The sequence below is a fragment of the Accipiter gentilis genome, chromosome 6, assembly GCF_929443795.1.
Source record: "Accipiter gentilis chromosome 6, bAccGen1.1, whole genome shotgun sequence".
NCBI classification, from domain to species: domain Eukaryota; kingdom Metazoa; phylum Chordata; class Aves; order Accipitriformes; family Accipitridae; genus Astur; species Astur gentilis.
This window is the reverse complement of record NC_064885.1, coordinates 8,187,977-8,200,987: the sequence shown is the minus strand read 5'-3', so window position 1 is coordinate 8,200,987 and position 13,011 is coordinate 8,187,977. Positions and strand designations below refer to the sequence as shown.

Sequence of the window (13,011 nt, the reverse complement as noted above, 5' to 3'; positions counted from 1 at the left end):
CCCCCCCCTTTTTTTTTTTTTGACTTTTGATATTAAACAACTGAGAACTGTCCCGCTCGAATCCAAGGGCAGAGTGTACAGCTAATTTTAGAAACCCATTACAGCAGCTAAAGGCAGTGATGTCTCGCAGCGCCAGGAAGGGCAGGACCTCTGTCCCCGCGTGCTGGAGCCATCATCCTGGCTCCCGGCGAACATCGGCGTCCCACGGGCCAGGTGAACGGCTCCCAGCGAAGGAGGGACTATGGAAGCAGAGGGGCTCGAGCCCAGGCAGCCTCCAAAACTAGAGATATTCTGTATATCCCCATGCAGCTGTTGGTAAAGGTACTCGGGTTGAATGGTGTAAATTTGCCTGGCTAATTTTGGGGGAGCTGGTCGTGATGCCCCTCCCTTCCTCATCCTCCTTTTCTTTTGCTTTTCCAGCCCCAGGGGACCGCGGCAGCCCCAGCCTGGTGGGACTGGGCTGCTTTACAGGCTCCGACCTTGGGATTTAGCCATGGCTTCCTTCTGCCGAGCCCAGCGAGCGCGAGGGGGTCTGGGTAGAGCCGAGAGCCGTGCCCCCCACCGCGAGGAGCTGGAGGGCAGAGGGCTGTGCCGGAGGTTTTGGACCCCCCCGGGACTCCCAGGTGTTACTGGGGAGCATCTAACCCCGGTCCTGGAGCTGCTGGGTTTCATCCCTCAGACAGAGTCACGGCCTCCTTCCATGCAGAATAAAAATGGCAAATTCACCAATTTGCCCCAAAATCCCTCCTGGGGAGGGCAGAGGTTAGATGCAGGGTGTTGTTTTCTCTTTCAATCATGCTGTTTCGCAGCTTCCAGCAATTCCTACTGCCGCTGCCGTGGCACAAGGACCCGCAACTCCCGCCTTCCCCCGGCACCGGCCGCCGGCGAGGGGCTGCGCGCACCCGGGGCATCGCGGCGAGCGCCGGCAGCGCTCGGGGTAACGCACCGCTCGCTCATCTCAGCCCCGGCGATCTTATGGCAGCTTAAGGGCCATCTGGGTGTCCGGGACAGCAAACAACTGCCACTCCCGAGAGTCCGGCTTTGGCTGCCAAAAACCTCTGACCGGAGGCAGGGAAAGCCCGAACTGGGGAGGGCTCTCGGGTCACTGCCTGCCTGCGGCTGGCCGGCGCTTCGGCCAAATTTTCAGAGCTGCTTTCTAGAGACGTACTGGAGACGAAGGGCTCGGGCAGGGCCGGGGGTTGCAGGGCTCCGGGTGGAAGCCTCGTCCCTCCGGGCAGAGCAGCGTGCACTGGAACAGCTGGTGAGATGCTCGTGTGTAGCACAAAACAAAAATCGACAATTTTGGTGACTGGGAAGATGCCCTGGACGTGGCGGGGGGTGTCCTTAGGTGGCTGGGCACTGGGAGATGTCTCCTCCAGCCCCCCAAAACCTCCTGGAACCCCCCAGCCAAGCTTGGCAAGACCAGGGAAAGGGCAGGACTGGCAGACCTGTGCCCGAACCCCCTTCCCCTTCAAAAAAACCCAAAGCAGCTGGTCAATTAAAGGAAGCAGAAGCCTCATCCTCGAGCAAGAGCTATAAAACAGCTCACCCCGCGCGGGGTTTGCCATAGGCAGGACAAACAGCACCGTGCCCGGCCGGGAACGGGAGCAGGACTGCCCTCGCTGTCCCAGCGTGCACGGGGTTTTTGGGGTACAGCCGAATCATCGTGCCCTGCCTGGCCCATCACCGGTTTCTCGGGTGTCACTGGCTGCGCCAGGTGACTTTTTGGGGGAACACGCTTGCTCAGAGCCCGGTTCAGTTCTCCTTACAGTCAGGCGAGGGGAGAAATGGTGATGGGGTGGCACCCCCCCCCCCCCCCTCCCCGGCAGCATTCCGAAATGCTGTTCCCCAAATGCAGAAGTCCCCGCAGACGGCCACGGCCCACGGCAGCACGTGCGCAGGGCTGGGGCTGGCGCAGCCACGCGAAGGGACGCGGCGTCTGCCCGCGGCACCGCTGCGACGGCAGCACCGGCTACGGCGAGCAGCGAATGCACCGGCATCTCTGCACGGGCCTCGATGCTCCCCTGAACGTGGCGTGAGGGCAGGTACGGCGTTGCATCTCCCCGCTGCTGCGGGTGAGCAGCTTCCCTGCAACTCCCTGGGCACCCCTACAGACCCACACCTCTGTATATGTATGCACCTATAGACCCACGCCCCTATAGACGCACACCCATATAGAGCCATAACCCTGCACCCACCCTGAGGTCCAGCACCCCCTAAACCCCATTTTTGGCTGGGTTCGGAGGGCAGCCCCAAAGCACCCCACAGCCTGGTCCTCTTTCTGAAGAGGCAGGGAGGGGAGATGGGAGGGGATTCTTTGCTAATTTCCTTTGAAAGCCCCTTTTATCCCCGAGCGACTTGAAAGAAAAGGATTTCAGTGACCCCTTGCTCTCCCTCGCTGGTTTAAATTTGATTATGGGAAACAATTTTAATTAGTATCGACATCTTCAGGAAAATAATTACGGGAAAACCTGTGCTTTTCATATCCATTTAACCTGAGAATCTTCCGTCCCATCTCAGAGACCCAGGCTGAATTTCAGGGGGTGGTGGAGGTTTATATGGTAATAAAAGGCTCCTGGGGAAGCCCGGATGGTTAATGAGATAACAGGCTGCTCACATCTGGGTCACAAGTTCAGTTTTTGCTGCAGGCAGAGGAGACAGGAGAGAAATCACTGCCAGGATGCGGCCGAGCTGTCTTGATTTTCGGCTGCAGCGCACACACCATCTGCCCCCCAGGCGGGGGAGAGCGGCGAGGGGCCCGATCCGGCTCCAGCCCCGCACCATCCCCACCGTGCAGGGGATGCCAAATGCCAAACGCAGGAGGAGCGGGACGATGCGGTGGCGTTTGCAGGGCAAGCCACAGCAGCAATTACTGCAGTGCTATAAAAAAAAAAAAAAAAAAAATATGATTTTTCTAAAGGTCTCCAGCCAGGCGCCTCGTCCCTCCAGTCCGGTTCCTGCTGGCAACGGGTCTGCAGAGCCACTAACGCGCAGGCAGCACAACCGTGTTTGCCCCCGCTCTGCAAATGGAAAAGCGAGATCGATAGGGTTTGAGCGGAGCCGAGTGAAGCGGAGCCAGCGCCTGGCGTGCAGGATGCGAGCGAGACTCCCCCGCCGGCAGGAAAGGAGCTTCACAAACACAAACACACGCAGAGCCAGCGCCGGGAGAAACGCACCCGGTATTGCAGGTTATTTTAAGTTCAGGGTGTACCCAGTAAATGCGGCAGATAAACAGATCGCGGGGCTGGGAGCTCGCAGGGTCCGTCGCGCCGCGTCAGAGCATGGACACAGCCCATACGGGAAAAAAGGGGATAAGATTTAAGGGGTTTGGATATCTGGAGGCAGGAGCCTGACCAGCCCGGCCATAGGGATCGATTGGTATTTATTTTTGGAAGAGCGGCTCTAATTATCCGCTGTAGGCAGGCGGGGAAATGGTGGTGGATCTCCACTGCCTGATGCCCTTAAATCAAGGCTGAACATCTGTCTCGAAGACATGCTCTGGTTCAGCCGGGAGTTACGGCCACGCGGCAGGAATTACCGGCCAAGGGTGCATGGCGAGCACCATGGCTTTACGATCTATGAACCATCATCCCTCTCATTTCTTTCCTAATAGATGGAGCAGCCGGGGCTGCTGGTTTCGGATGGGTTGTTTTAAACACGACAGCAGGGTTTGAATCCTGGGAACTCCCTTAGGCAGGATGGATTCGCCATGGTGCTCTTCCCATGCGGTCGTCCCCAGCTGGGACAGCCTGCCCCACGCGAGAGGTGACAGCAGCCGGCGGAGGGACGGGGCGGGAGGACACGTGGGAATTGCAGCGGGGTTATCTCAATGCTGCAATCGCAGCGGTGCGGTGGCACCGTGCCCTGCTGCAGCAGAGCTGGGCATCTCTGCCACGAGCCCTAATAATATGGGTGCCCCGATAACCCTGTTAATAGAGGAGCCCTGTTATTAAGCCGGGTTTTGGGCAAGGAGGGCAAAAGCAAAGGCAGGCTCCTCCACGTGGCCGTGCTGGCTGGTAATAACTGTTTTATTGCTTCCTGTTGTGTTAGACATCTGATGGCAAGCCGGGGCCGAAAGCTGGTGCAGCATATGGAGCAGCCCCCCCTCCCCATCCTCCCCCTCTGCCTTATTTACAGAGTCTCCCTGGAGATGGGCCTCGCAGGCTTTTCCAGCTCGGAGCGGAAGCGGAAAAATATTTACCTCGCTCCCCCCCAAATGTCTGTTCTCATTAAGGCAGGAAAACATAAACGAGGCGCATAAGGTGGAAATGCCGTGGCGCCGCGGCGAGCACCGGGAGAGCGCCGGGGCCGGGGATGCCAAAGGGGCCGTGGGCAAGGACCCTTCTCAGGGGGTCCCTGCTCCCTGTGGGGACGTTAGCCTGTGCAGGGGGCTCAGCCAAACCCCAGCCCTTCATTTTCCAACCCTGCCTTCGGCAGGAGACGCTGGGGGTGGCACGAGGACATTTAGGCATCCCACTGTCCCCCATTATGCCCAAAGCCCCGCGGGGGCTTGCAAAGCCCTTCCCTGCGTGGCTGCATCCCTGGGGGTGCCCCAGAATGGGGGGGCCGGGGCAGCACCCACCTCCAGGCTTTGCTTTGGCAGCATGACAGTCCTCAAAGCCAGGGCGGGCACGGAAAGGCTGCATCTCCAAAACACCCCGGTTATTCTTTTATTCCTCAATTATGTTTTTTTAACATTGACCAGCACAGGACAGATGCCCACAAGCTGCCAACCCTGCAACGTGCTGCTGTGAGGGTCCCTCCCCTGGCGCCGGCATCGCAATGGAAAAAAAAAAAAAAAAAAAAAAAAAAAGGAAGGAAATTGGCTGTGTTTCCCTGAACGATGCCCCAGCCATCGATCACTGAGTCACACTGGGACCGGCTCCCGGCCAGCACAGCCAGCAGCTCCTTGCTCAACGGAGCAGCGTCCCGCCAGCCTGGCCCAGCCATTAGCGCCGGGTGGGAAGCTCAGCCGCTAGCTGCGTGCGGCCTTTTCATCGGAAAAAACCCCAGCTCACGGCCCCGCGGTGTCTCAGGGTGGCCGGTTTCTTTTCCCTGTCCCCGACGACCGTTTCCCCTGGAAGACAAAGAGCTTGGGCAACCGGCGAGCCACGCTAAGTCCCGGCAACTCCTTGCCGAGGGTTAGCTGCCGGCTGGCGGTGAGCCCCCGGGTGATTTGGAGATTGTGCCGGCTTTCAGCATGGCCCGGTGACCCGAAGGGGCACGAGAGATCGTGCTGGAATTAAGACAAGGAGAGGGAGGCATGCAGGGACACGTGCTACCGATGCGGTCTCACCGGTGGCAAAAGGCACGTCTCCCTTTGGCTTCGCAGGTAAGATGTGCCTGGCCACGGGGGGAGTTTGCAGCCCAGGGCAGGTTGCGGGTTCCAGGCAGATCGATGGGTGCCTGAGAGGTGTACCCGCTCTTGCCGGGGTACTTGGGCGGCTCGGGCACGGCACGATCGTGGCCTAACTGTGGGCACGGGATAGGTGTCAGATGGGAGGCAGGTGCCACCCATGCTGGAAGAACTAACACCCTTTTCCTTTCTTCTAACCCATTTTGCTGCCTTCCTTTCATCTGTCCACGGATGGGCAGTGCCACTGGCCAAGGGTGTCTGCGCTGAGCCACTCTCTGTGCCTTGTCCCCACTGATGGAGCTTTGCCCCTGTTGCAGGGAGCTTTGTCCCCATTGCGTGGTGTTTTGCCCCTATTGCATTGCATTAGTGCTTTGTCACCTTTGCGTGGCGCTTTTCCCCTGTTGCATTAGTGCTTCAGCACCATTGCATGGTGCTTTGTCCCCACTGCATTAGTGCTTTGCCCCTGTTGCACCGATGCTGGCCCTGGGAGCTCAGCACCGTAACACAAAACGGGTGAAAAAAACCCCAATGCAACCCACAGCAGCAAAGCCCGGCTTTCCCACCCGCAAAGGAGCGGTGCCAGGGCCGAAGGCAGCACCGCAGCCCTGGCACGACCTCGTCTGATGTCACTTTTGCCCAGAATAACTGTCCCCACCGGCAGCTGCAGGGGGGGGACGACACCGGCATGTGGTCTGCCGGGTACGTGGCCAAAAGTAGCCTGAGAGAGAGCAGGGGCGGAGGGGAACCCGCAGACCCCACTGGGGCTTGGTTGTTCTCCCCAGCTCCCGAAGGGAGGCACGGGTGGGCTGGCAGCGCCGGGGTCCCCGCAGGGGCTGAGCGCCCCACTGCGAACCCCCCGGGAGGACAGGTCCTCCCCAGGCATCCTGCAAAACGCCCGGCGGGTTATCGAGGGAGGTGACGCGAGGCGTGATTTTATAAGATGCGGAGCCATCCCAGGGACGACGGGGGCCCTGAGCCGGCCAGGGGATGCACCCCAGCAGCGAACTGGCTGCAGCGTGGGGGTCTGGGGTACCCCCTCAGCACCCCGGTCCCCACCCCAAATCCTTGCCCTGAAACACCCAGGATCTGGGGCCTTGCAGGTGCCCGTCGCTATGGAAACCCCTTTTCACAGCGCCGGTCCATGCTCAGCCTGTCTGTGCTGCTGCCTTGATGCTGCAAGGTGATGCTCAGGGAGGTGGTCCTACAGGTCCCAGCCACAGTGGGATCAGTGGAGTCCCCTCCGTGAGGGTCTCTCGGGGAAAGAAAGGGTTCTGTAGGGAATAGTGGGGGGGGTTTAATAGCCTCTTGGTGGTTTTAGAGGCTTGGGGAAGATGTTTAGTGCAGAGGAGGGCTCTGGGTTGGACCCACATGAATGGTCCCACTGATGTCCCCAAAAGGCTTCGCCCTTCCCCGGGTGCAGGGAGCCAGCACTGCACCCCTCAGCAGCCAGCAAAAGGCTCCCTGAGTTTAAAACCCCACGCTTTGCTCTGCAAATGCTGTCCCCTCTGCAGCCCACTTCCAGCGAGCATCCCACCACCCAGGGAGGTGCTCGCGGTGGGGGGGTTAGGACCGGACAAAGCATCACCGTTCCCCAGCAGAAGAAAAGCAGCAGCTGGGGCTGTGTCAGCCCCCTGCGGTCCCCACTGATGGAGGGGACCCTAACACCACCCCCACGTGCAGATGCTGCTGGGGCTGCACAGCAATCGGTGCATCTCCCGGCTGCGTGGGTCAGGACGGGACTCATCCTGTCCCAGTGATGTGTCACCCTCCTCTGGGGTGACACAGCCTGCCCCAGAGTGGGAAGGGGGCTGCCCTCGCTGACCACCTTCCAGTGCCCTGGCCCAGCACCGGGATTTTCCAGGGCTTTTTCCCAGTTCTTCTCCGCACACCAGTCCCTGCAGGCTCGCAGGGTTTAGGAATTTCCCCGCCGCTGCTCTGAGCCGCGTGGCTTCACTTTGGGAATTCCTCCGGAGGCTTTTTGCACACCAGCCTTGCTGTTCGCACACACCTCGCACCGGCTCCCCACGGGCTGGTAACAAGATGGAAGAAGCTTTCAAAGCTAAGGGAGGGTTGGGATTTTGGAACTGCTAATGTTTTTAAGAGGCAGTTTTGCCTTTAATATTTAATGCTTTTTTTTTTAACACACGTGCAAGCGTGCATTCAGAGCTGCTGCAGGGAGAGCTTTGCGCTACGGAAACGCCGGGGCCAGCCTGACCCGGCAGCGTGGGGCTGGTTCAAAGCCAAGGTTGCCAGAAGGACGTTCTCCAGCCTGTAGGAAAGGCAGAGCCCTGCGAAACCGCAATGAAAGAGCCGCTTGGACCAGCAGAGCGGGAAATGCCGGGCAGAGGATGCCGCACAGCGAAGATCAGCCCTTTGCAGGCAGGAGCAGCGTGGTTTCCCCTCCATCACCAGGCACAAGGAGCTGTCATTGCCGGAGCGTTTGCGAGCAAGAAAGGTGGAAGCCCTTTCCGTGTGCCTGAAATCTCCAGGGCTTTGGGTCCCGCCGGTTGGAGGCTGCAGGCAGAGAGCGAAGGGACCTCTGGAATAAATGGGAGCCTGGAGCAGCAGTGTCGAGGGAGCCCATGGCTGTGTGATGCCTGGGGAGAGCAAGCAGGGAACGATCCGACCTGGGACAGACCCTGTGGGAGAGCTGTGCCGGAGGATGTGGTCCCGCAGTCCTTGGGGTGAACGGCTCCATATCCTGGCTGTAGGTGAGGACCGGCAAAGTGGGGGTCCCAAGCCCATCCCCAAGCAGAAGCCACCAAATAGATGCAGCTGCAGGAGGTGACTGAAGGGTGATGCAAGCGAGGAGGGCTTCACTCCTGGAAACCCCCCTGGCCAGGACAGGACGGCCACGGAAGATGTGTGGGAAGGCTTTCTGAAGCCTTTTCCTCCCATGGCTGGTTCCTACGCGGTGCTCTGCCCAGGCAAAACAAAGCTTTCTGACACCATCTTTCAAGCGCAGCCCCAGCAGAGCAGAACAGCACAAAGAAAAGGGATATTTCAGAGACAATGTAAGAGTAGCTAATAGCCTCTGACCTTGCTCCAGCAGAAATGGGCACGCGTGGCTGTGGGGAGCAGCAAAGGAGCAGAGCCCTTGGGCGAGAGAAGGCAGGAGCAATCACCCTGGGGTTTTGGGGGTTTTTTTTTGCTAGAGTTTCAGCTCTGCAGCCCCCAGGTGTGGACACACGTGTGTGTCCCCAGCACAGAGATGGCATCTGGGTGCTCGTCCCAGCAAAAGGCTCTGCACCTGCTTGCAAATACTTGCACGCTTGGCGAGCTCTCCACCTGCTGTCCTGCCGGCGGGCGCAGAGGGGAAGTTTTAGCACGGAAAAAGCATCGCTTTTCATTTGCATCGGCAGGAGGAAGAAGAGCAGCGCCAGCAGCGCCAGCACCGCTGCTGGGCTCCTGTGGCTTCCCCTGCAGATGCCCAACTCCCTCACGAGTGGCGTGTCCTCAGAGGAGATGTTGCGTTTCTGAATGCAACCATCTCTCTTCAAAAGGTGCTCCCTGGAGACACTGAGCGAGCACAAATACCGTCCTGCTTGTACGGGGCTGGGGCGTTCGGAGCTCCATCCCAGCAGGATGCAGTGGAGGCATCGAGATCAGGCAGAATGAAACACTTTAGGATGGTAAATCTTGAAGCCATGGATTGTGTCCATTGGCACCGAGCTGGACAAACCTTTCAGGAGATTGCACTCCTTCCCCACTCATCAACCCTAAATATTACTCCCTCCCCATGTGGGGCCGACACTGAGAGGCCACTGGACGTCATCCTGAACAGATGCTAGAAGAGCCGGGACGTGGCGGGGAGACACGCTGTGCTCCCACAAGAAGGATGCGGGATGAATTGTTGATGCTCCAAGCCGGCTGACTGCTCTCCTGCATGGCTCCTCCGGTCAGCCGATGCTCTCTGCCTCCACCCAAATTCCATCGGTCACCCTGGGGAGAGATGAGGATGGGGTCTGGTCCTGTTTGTATATCCACCTGGTTTTATATCCTCCCCCAGGGCATTTCGGCTGGACTGGCTTTCCGCTGGTCTGCGGTTGGGCTTCTCCATCTTTGAGGGTCATCTTGGGAGAGCATCGCTCACCCAGGGCTGCGCAGGCACCCCAGGCAGCGGGGGAAAGAAAAAAGGAAATTTTAGCCATGGACTTCTTTGTGCTGAAAGGAAAGGGCTTTTCTCCCTCTCACAGGGAAGGCCTGAGTCGGGAGGTGAGGAGAAGGGAATTTGCACATCAAGGCCTTCACATCAGCGCGATCCCCAGGAGAAGACTCCTCCAGCCCCACGGCCAGGCTGTCACTGGCTGTTTGCCTTCTCTAACACACCAAAGGACATTTTAAAGCAGTTTCTCCCCCACAAATAAATACAAAACCAAACCGCTATTTCTCCTGGTTTCTTCTCTTTTCCCCTTTCATCCCTGTGACATCTTCCTCCAGTAAATCCTTCCCTTATGTCTCATTAGAGACTGTTCCTGGACAATTTGCAGCTGTGACAACCCGGGAGATGCCTGGGGCCTGTCTGCCTGGCTGACAGCTCGCATACGCACCCGGCTTTTTGCCGTGCCTGCACCACCAAATGGTTTCACGGCTGGGCTGCCCCGTGCTATGGCCACGGAGGTCTCCTACCTTCCTTTCCAGGGGTTTCCTGGGATGCTGGACAAAACGCTTCACCTCCAGCCCCTGCTTTCCCCCCCGCTAACACGTTCCTCTCTCCCCACCGTGGTTTTGTGGCTTTGCAAACCCACCGCATTAGGATTTTGCAAGAAAATCTGCAAAAGCATTCCGGTCCCCTCTCCCTGCATAACCCCCCGCCTACCCCAGGATGCAGGCGAGGATGGAGGCGATGAAATTAAAAATAACCAGCTTCGCCGGGAGGCGCGGGTGGCGGAGGGCACGCTGCCGGAGCTGGCACCGCTCGGGCGCCGGATGCCTCCGGGCACAGGATTTCAAGGGCACGTCACGCTCCAGCCGGGCGGCTGCCAGCAACCCTCCCCAGCGCTGGCTGCGCCGCTCTCTTGACTCCTTCCAGCGATTTTTTTAAGGCAGCTAATAGCTCCGAGGGAGTCCCGGCGTAATGAGAATTGGCAGAAGCGAGCAGATATTAGGTTTATTCACCACCAGTTTTAAATCATTTAGCATAGCAGAAAGGCCGTGTTTCTACAAGCAATATGTTCTGCTTTGCTCGCATCACGGTTCCTATTAAAAGGGTTTAGTGATGAATGGGGACGGTGGTGTCCGCGGGGGGAGCGGCGTCGCTCTGCTCTGTGTCCGTGGGGAATGGGACAGGGACAAGTGGGGCCAGAAACTGGGGCCAAGGATTTGAGCTGAAGCTCATCCACCTCCACAGGAGCTCCCACCGGCTGCGGACTGGGACTCGCGAAGAATTTACGCCCCATTGAGGGCAGCCTGTGGCTCTGGTTTAAAAATAAAGCCTTAAAAAGACAATTTGGGGAGCTGGACCGGGAACTCTCTTTGCGCGGCAGAACACGGTTCCTCGGGGATTGCTGAGAAAAGACGCGGAGGAAATTAAACTTTCACCCCGGCAATTATTGTAAATCTCTTTGGTCAAGGCGCGGACCTAAAATTAGCCCTCAAATCCTTTTGAAGGTTGGGATTTTTCACTTGATTTTTCAAGTGACTGACCAGCAGTGGTGCAAACTGTGCGCTTCCACACTTGGAGCCTTTGGGGTTTTCTTTTTAATTGCAGCCCTTGCAAGGTTACCCGGTGTTTCACCGCAAGCAAGGCCAGGCTTTCCAACCTTGTTCTACACGTCCTGAAACAAGCAGCAACCCACGGAGGGATAGGCAGAAGAGACCCGTTATGTACCAAAGCAATCACAAAGCATTTATCCTCGTTCACGGAAAAAATCCCAGCATCCCAGCCCTTCCCTGGGCTCCCGGCGCGTTTTGCTCTCGAGTGACGTTTAGTAAAATCCGGGAGTTTAGTAAAAGCCGGGATGCTGGGCTTTCTGCTGCTCGTATGGTGACTGAAATCTAGGAGGGGCAGAGGAGGGTCTGGAGTGAGTGGTTCCCAGTGGCACGCTGGCCTTGCAGCGCTCTTCATACTGGTGGGCTTAGCGGGCCACGAGCCAGGGGACCACAGGTTGCCGTGGGTCACAGCACGCCCTGCCAGGCTCCCTGCGCCCACCGCGCTGCCTCTGCCCCGGCACCCCCAGCCCCTTTGCCGACCCAGCCGGATCCTTCTGCCCGACCGGCGACGCCGGTGTGAAACCCAGGGTTGTCCTTGCCACGGCTGTCCTTTGCGGCGGAGGATGGTCCGGATGGTCGGGATGGTCCCGTGGCACGGGCAGGCATGCAGCTCCCAGCCCTGCTGGCGATCGATAGCGAGTGCGATGAAACCCTTAATGAAATTCCAGCCTAAGAGACTATTGATTGTGTATTTTCTTTAAAAATGTATATGAATGGGAGAGAGGCTTTTTGGAGGAGAGGCCGGGGAAGGGGGGCAGGAGTGGAAACGCAGCATCAGTTGCTGCGGGAGGTGGGCGAACGTGGTCTGTCCAGGGTAACCTGCACTGAGCAGTGGGCTCCAGTCCCTCGGTGAGCATTAATTCACTCTTAAAACACCCCCCGGGAAGGGGAATCGTGACCAGGCAGAAGCAGGAGGGCGGGCATTCACCCCAAATCGTCACAAAACCAGCGATGATGAAATCAAGGAGAGAAGTCGAGAGTCCATGCCCCGGTCGTGCCTCCTAGACAGCACTTTTGCAAAACCCCCTCGCCCTGTGTTTCACGCTACTGCCTAAAACACACACAAAAAAAAGAGGTTTAGGAAGATGATGTGTTCTTCTGGTTTGGGGGAAGAAAAAGCAAATGGTGCATCGTAGTGCAACAGCCCTGCCACCAAACTTCCTCCTCCTTTCTGCACCCTCTGAGTGTCCCCAAACCAGCGTCTCCCAAAATCTCCCCAGATTACACCTTGCAGGGTAAGAGGATGGCAAGGAAGCATAATTAATAAATAATAATAGTAACAAAAAACCCACCCCCCCTCTCCGCCCCTTACATAACCAGCATTGTCTTAATCCTACAGGTGCTTTGCAGAAGTAAAAAGGATTTGTTCCTCCTGCAAATCCTTTTTCTTTTGGGTTTTTGTTTGGTGGGGTTTTTTTGGTGAGTCATCCTTATCTGCCCCGTGGACCCATCCCGAGGAGGCGCGGGGAGGTGGGGGGGAGCAACCGTGTGGGGTCTGCGGGGCAGCCCGCGGTAGTGTGACCCCTGACTAAATCACTTAAACCTCTCTGGGCTTCAGTTTCCCTGCGGAAAGATGCGGATTATAAATCTGTCCTGACCCCCTTGGCAGAGGAAGGTGCTCGGAGATGGGCCCTATAAATATGTCAGCAGGACAAGCGAAGGCGAGCGCTGGAGCTGGCCCACAAATCTCTTCCCCCCCCCCCCCCCCCCGCCGCCCAGGGCCCACTCCGGCCACACAGCGCTGCTTTGTGATCCCCGGGGATGTGGGGGTGCCGGGGGATCCCCCCAAATCCCCTCTCCTATGCAGTGCAAAAATGAGCTTTGGGGCTGGCAGATGGGGCGAGAAAATGCTGCTGGGGTACGGGGATGCCCTCCCAGGATTGTTTTTTTTGGGGGGGGGGGGCAGGATTTGGGGTGTCCCCCGGGGATTTGGCGGGGGGGGG

The 13,011-nt window shown here is 58.2% G+C and overlaps 1 protein-coding gene across 1 annotated transcript in view; it reads right to left on the bottom strand.

The window, feature by feature from the left end:
- RABEP1 (rabaptin, RAB GTPase binding effector protein 1) overlaps positions 1-13,011 on the bottom strand; it is an 847,425-nt gene that overhangs the window by 771,815 nt on the left and 62,599 nt on the right. The gene's annotated exons all lie outside the window — the stretch shown is intronic.